At 41.1% G+C, this 7179-nt stretch overlaps 1 pseudogene; it reads right to left on the bottom strand.

Moving 5' to 3' along the window:
• Positions 1–2632: 2632 nt before the first annotated feature.
• LOC125487588 lies at positions 2633–6921 on the bottom strand (annotated as a pseudogene).
• Between the last annotated feature and the right edge of the window lie 258 nt (positions 6922–7179).

Here is a 7179-nt window from a genome sequence, read left to right as displayed (position 1 = left end):
TAAAATTATCAGATGCATAGATAGGGTTGACGGGCACAATCTTTTTCCTAGAGTTGAAATGCCTAATACTAGGGGGCATGCATTTGAGGTGAAGGGGGCAAATTCAAAGGAGATGTGTGGGGCAAGTTTTTCCCACAGAGACTGGTAGGAGTCTGGAATGCACTACCAAGGGTGATGGTGGATGCACATACGTCAGGGGCATTTAAGGAACTTTCAGATAGCATATGAATATGCAAGGAACGGAGGTATATGGAGCAAGGGCAGGCAGAAGGAATTAGTTTAATTTGGCATCATGTTCAGCACAACATTGTGGGCCGAAGGACCAGTTCTTGTGCGGTAGAGTTCTACATTTTACGGTCACTAATTGCCCTGCAGAAGGTGCTGCTGAGCTGCCTTTGTAGAGTTTGGTGTTCGGGGTCACCCGAGCCAATAAGAATATTCCACGATTTTAAATCATGAATGATGATCTCGCTCTCTTACATATATACTCATACTTCTGCTTGTAAATCTCAACAAATGAGTCTACACTTTTCCCTATTCAATAGGTCCTCTCGGTCTAACCTTAAAATGTTTTGCCAAATCAGTGCCACCACCCGATTCTCCTTTTATGGCTACCCTAATATTTCAGATCTGTTTAAATCCCAAAATGGCAGTGGATCAGGCAGTGTCCGGGCTCCTCTGCACAGGGCTCGTCCTCTCTGTCCGTGTTTTCTTTTTTCTGTTTTATTCTCTTTTATTTTGATCTTATTTTTCTTCTTTTCTCTTTTTTTTGGCAGTGGGCGGTAGGAAGTCGGCTTTGACGGGATCCGGAATGTGGCAATGCGCCCGCTAAGCTTGGAGCAGGACCCTGCCAGGCGATGGCGGGGCAGCTGGTGAGCATGGACCAAAATTCTGGCAGTGGCTTTGAGGGGGTGGCTTGCAGAGGTGTGAAAATGAGGACACGGTATGCATGGAAGCGACGTTGACGAGCTGAAGGAGAATGTTTCTGGCAGCTGCTGCGGCGGCGATAGCAGTTTCTGTGGTCGCGTCTGGTGGTAGTCTGCTCGGCGTCTTCGGCAGCACCCGCCTGATTCCTTTGGGCCGCTTTTGCGATGACTTACTTTCCGGGATTGGCGATCAGCGACAAGATTGGTCCTGAGGGCGGCTTGTGGGGACTCTTTTTGCACTGGAATTCCTGGTGTGGCGGTCTTGCAGCGATATTGTCCTTCCTGAACCCAGGAGCCGTGAATTTAACTAAGATGGAATTTGTCTTAATTTCTTTTTTTATTTGTATTTGTTTCTTATCTCTGCCATCGTTAATTAATATACGTGATACTGCGACCAAAACACTTCTCACTGTATTTTTTTTCATAAAAAATAATACAAGTAAAAATGAATGACTGTTCCATTCTAATTTAGTTCAATTCAATTTAAATTTCGAATTCAATTCAATTCCATTCAGAATATTTTTAGAGTAGAATCATAAATGCCTAGTCATCAGAATGTTACTCCACGTTTACACTATTGCCACTGAATCCTATTCAGTCACAGTCAATATTTATTCATTTCACTTGCTCTGTGAAAGAAACATTAACCACCATATTGCACAGACGACTTTTGATTTTTGTTGCATGGTGACTAATTCGGGAGCAGCAAACCCATATTCAAAAATAGTATGCATTTATCCTGCTTTGTACTTGCAGTAATGCTAAATTTGCCATTGTATTCCGCTATGTTCTTAGTTTGCTCATACGTCATTTGTTTCTGCTTCCTTCTCCTTTACCAAGAAATAATCTCATTTAATGCACCTTATACATCTTTTCTACTTTTATGTGCTGGTACTCTTCCAGTGCTAAGTTAGTTTAAACCGCCCGAACCCCTCTCCATGAGTACAGTAATCCAAGCACTCTTGACCTACTGCGTGCTCTTTTTGAACAGGGCTTTGCTGATCCAGAATTGGTCACAATGCAACAAAAATCAAAAGTCGTCCATCAATATGATTGTTAATGATGTTGTTTTTTTACACTGCCACTTTAACAAAGCAAGTTTGGAACACTGATTCCTACGTATACTATGTGAGATTTGAACTTAATCTAAGCGTTCTGCTCGCATCTCATTCTGAAGTAGAAAATCAAGTTCAGAATACATTTTAGCGAAGCCCCAAAGAAATAGAGAGAGAACGTGCTGGAGAAATATGATGAAGGACAAACAGGCACCGAGAAATAGAGACAGAGGGAGAGACAGGCAAAGGGTGAGACACAGAGACAAAGACTGTCACAGCTGAAGATTAATGAGAAAGCAACAGATTGATACAGAGCAAGGAATGGAGTGAGAGTCTGTGAGCGAGAGCAAAACCACGGTGAATTAGAAAACCTGAGATTATCTTGGGTGGATATATTAGATACTGTTATTTTAACGATTGCCTTAACCCAAAGAAATAAAATGACCCAGGAATGGGGTTTATTTCTCTTTGTTTTCAAACATGGTCATTAAAATGGCCCATATTACTGGGCGGGAGTGAGAAGAGATGGTTGGGGAGGGGGGGTGGGGGTTTGTTGTGGTGTTGTGGCGCTGGCCAAAATCTGACTAGCACAAGATAAAACAGATGTGACCACTTGAATGTAAGACTACATCAAACTCAAATACAGCATACCTATCGCATAATTAATTTTACGAAGAGACTCTGTGGATATTTCAGTGCATTCTTTAACTCCTGTCTGAATTTACTGTGGGTTCCAGCATAAATGAATGGGTTGATGCAGGAACTCAAAAGCTGAAGCATAATTCCGATCTCCTCCAGTATAAAATTTGATTTGTTGAAATTTGAACCAGAGAAATAAGTAACTCTCGCAAGTCTGACAGAGGAAAATGATTAGAAACCAGATCCATAACAGAATGAAACTGCCCGAGATGGCAAACAGTAAAACAATGGACTTGCTCCTGTTCTCCATCTTGGGGTCATTCTGTTTGTCTCCATTGCTCAGGACTTGGAGTCTTCTGCGGGATCTACTGGCCATGAGAATTTGTCTGACAGTTCGAGCATTGAGCAGTAAAATCAGAGTGAACGCAAGGCAAGGCATTAAAACGTGGAGAATCAAGTCATATGCAGCCCATGCAGGGGATGTATAAAATATTAACTTTACACTGCAGAACCATGGCACATTGTTGATTATGTACAAGGGTTCATATATAAAATACAAGAAGGCAGATTTGAAAGAAATCGCTGAGAAAACTGCTCCTATAACAACTGCTGCTGTCTTTGTGGTGCAATATCTTATTTTCAGCTTCTGGCAACATATGGCCATAAATCGATCAAAAGTAAATACCACCGTTAACCAGGCAGAGCTCCCTAAAGTCACTGAATTTAGCACAGAACGGAGACTGCACAGTGGCGTCAAGGATAGAAAACTGACTGGGAAATAAATGCCAGCAATTCGATTTAGTATCACGCCAGTAATAATAACCAGGAGATCCGATACTGCCATGGACACAAGGTAGCGAGTGATACATCTGGAAAGACCACACCTTCCCTGGGACAGAATCACAATAGCCACTATGTTAGCTGTAGAGCAGAGAAAGAGAGAGCCTGAGAGAGAGGAAAAATATCAGCATGCGAGAACAGATTACTCATGGTCCACTTCCGAGCTAAATCTTTTTAGATTTGCAGGATTCTGAGTCTTCCATGCATCTTCACATACGATCCTGACTTACGAATTATTGTCTTCTTGAAATGCACTGATTTGTTTAAAATAAGCACTCTTATTATGAACTAAAAAGGCCAATGACATCATCATGAAAAACAATTGAAGACATAATGGCATTGGATGTTCAATGGAGCACAGGGGGAAAAACATGGATGCAATACTTTTCGCGTCATTAAGGTTCTAAAGTGGCATCATCAGATGACTTACTGTAAACTCATTCACAAAATTTCAGATTATATAATCCAATTTGTGTGAAAACACACTCAAACAGTGAGACGTGAATTTATGTTATTATTTGGCTTAGCAAAATGGCATTGGTTAACGTGCCACGACACTGGACTGCCTCCTTGAATGGTCATGTTGTAGCTTCTGTGTCCATCGGAACCACAGGAAGTGGCAGCGTGTGAGGTGTGAATCAAAGAAAATCGCCTCCTACAATGCAGACATTTCCAATCTTGTTTCATGCAGTTGGCATAAATGATCAACTTAATGCGAAGGTGGCTACTGACGATAAAACTTACTGCTTTGACGAAACAAAAGCTAACATCAAGGTGACTTGACACGACGTGGAGGAGAGAATGTAGTCATGACCAGTCCTGAGTCTCTCTGAGTGCTAAGTCTGAAGGAACATCTGAAGTCTGCTATGGTACCTGTGTGAACGTTAGCAGCAGCTAATGTGGGCTGAAGCATCGAAGGTTAGAGGCAGACAGGAAAAACACTGTAGCTCCGATTTTGGGATACATATTGGAATATAGATTAGGAAATGCTATTTGAAACACTGTGAAATTTCTCCTAAGAACTTAATGCTTGATGATATACCTTCAAAACATTGACGTCCTGATTTTCATCCTAGAATTATTTAATGGGTGAATAATTGCAATCAGTGTCAATGTAGATGATCAATACAGCTATTTTTACTTAGGGATAACAATGTAACCATTAACCCACAGTAATAATGACAACATTGCAATGTACATACTTTTCCACTGAAATGACGGTGTGATATTTCCCGCAGAATAAGAATGACAACCCACAACCTATCTCCTTTGACACTGAAATCAAAGTTTGATATTATACACAATAATAAATGGTAATAAGACAATAAAATTATATTTGCACCCCGAGGTGTTAACAGTAAACAGGTCAAATACTTTAATTAATTTGGGGGAAGGGGAGGGAAATGATACGGATAAATTGAAGACAGTATAAATGTAAAGTCGCTGCAGCCCTATTAGACAACGGGATTGTTCTCTCATCAGAGGGATGATTGAATGTGACTTAACTTGGTTGTTGCCATATCTACGGTAAGGACAATGTTGTGCCCTACAAGAAACCTCAGCTGGCATTTGAACCCAAACTGTTGGAGCTAGCCTGCATTCCAAATCTGCTCTCCAGCCAACGGAGGTAAACGACCCTCAAAGGACAGTGGACCATTACAGAGAATACATCATACCAGTAATGTGAGAAGACCTTGTTGATAAAGGTGCTGCAATGATTTAAAGGAGAAACATAATGTCATTGGGGCGAAGTAGTGATGTGGTTAAAATTGAGAAATAATACGTTTAATGTGCTGAAATAATACGCGAAAGTGGGAAGTCAGAACACCTGAAAGGAAGAAGGTTTCAATTTAAACAAGACCAATTATCATCTTCAATGAGAGAACGGCCATTGTGCCATGGAAAAGGGCTGTTGGTCAATTGGTCAGTACAGGAAATAGACAGTTATCACCGTCACTAATAACTAAATACCATACTTTACCTGGAATCCCGATTGATGCGAGGACAGGATAGTAAATGGCAAACGAGGCCTTTTGGTGATCTGTGCATTTCTATCTGAAGTTCTGAGAGCATTCCGCACTACATTGGAAGATTGTCACATTTATATCCAATGTCAGGCTCCAGAGACATAATTAGATGTGTTTTGATTTTTGATTTTCATTACACTAATTGAACAAACACGAACGACTGAAGCAGCTGTCAGGCTCATTAAATTTTAATGGAATGGAATGCTTTTTATGCGATCGGACACGCCACCAAATGATGCTACCCAGATATTGGATAATGAGAAACTCATTACAACACTGCAATTGTTAAAGTGATCGACTTGCACAAAGAATTCAAATGGTTCAAATGTAGCAGAGTTAAATTGTTGATCCACGAGGAATTCTTGGCCAAAGATACTGATCTTAAAAGAACACACAGTCACATTCTCATCCCTAATTATTTTTTGATTTTTGCGAAGCAGTTAAATTTTCGTGTATGTACACCATGTTAAAAACAGTTGTGTAATTCAGTGGCTTTATTCAGGACAGGCAACTGGCGGCTCAACTCGATCTTGATAGCTCTTCTTAAAATGGATATTGTATTTCATTTAACCCGTTACACGATGTCGCCACAATGCTGGTAGTTCATCTTACTGTCACAAGTGTTTCTGATTTTCTAATTGCATAACCAGTCTAGTTATTGTCAACTTGGAGAGGACTAGTTCAGAGTGATTACATTCAATACGGAGAGGCCTAGTTCGGAGTGGTTATATTCAGTACGTAGAGGTCCAGTTTAGACTAGTTATATTCAGTATGGGGAGGTACAGTTCAGTGTGGGTTACATTCAGTATTGAGTAGTCCAGTTCATTGTGGCTTATATTCAGTATGGAGAGGTCCAGTTCAGTGTTGGTTATGTTGTGGCCTTGTCATTATTGCAGTCGGCATTAACATCTACTGCTAAAATCTTCTAAAGTTCACAGAACATGGTCTCTCTTCATAAGTCAATCCTGCCATCCTCACAATCAGTTTGGTCAATCTTTGTTGTACTCACTCCAAAGCCAGAATACCTTTCCTCACATAAAGAAACTGAAACTGCACACCATACTCCAGGCACTGCACATAATACACCGGATCTCCGTGTAAACAACCAACGATGGTACAACTCTCATGTCGAGCCTAAATCCACTAGGCTTACAGTCACCTCTCACAATCCCTCGTTGTCCCTACTTTTCCTGACATCCCCTCTGTTCTTGTTTTAAAATTACTGCACGCCAAACTTTCCTGATGTGGAACTGTAGCGCTGACCGAAGTGATTCTGACAAGGCCACAGCATAATTCCGTCTCGAGAAATTAATTAACAATTCATATTTTTGCCAACAGATGCGAATCACAACTTGGACCAATTCTCAAGCCCTGACCGTGAGGGAAATGAACACCAATATTTAGAATGACGATTATACCCGCCACTTGTGCCATTTCTTCGCGTCATCTCCCCATCATCAGACACGTTTCTTCAACAAAAGTAGCTTTAAGCGGAACACAAGCGTCTCCTCCAGACAATGAGAACGTTGTTGTGAGCTGGGACATGGAAAGGACAGTAAGCTGGAATAGTCCCACACACTGCTCATATGTAACTTTCAATTTCCAAAAGCCCCAACAGACCCAATCACTGGTGCTAAGATAACAAGGTGTAGAGCTGGATGAACACGGCAGGCCAAGCAGCATTAGAGGAGC

The sequence above is a fragment of the Rhincodon typus genome, chromosome 42 (genome assembly GCF_021869965.1).
Source record: "Rhincodon typus isolate 14 chromosome 42, sRhiTyp1.1, whole genome shotgun sequence".
NCBI lineage: Eukaryota > Metazoa > Chordata > Chondrichthyes > Orectolobiformes > Rhincodontidae > Rhincodon > Rhincodon typus.
Note: the sequence above shows the minus strand (reverse complement) of the source record. Positions and strands in the feature narration are given on the sequence as shown.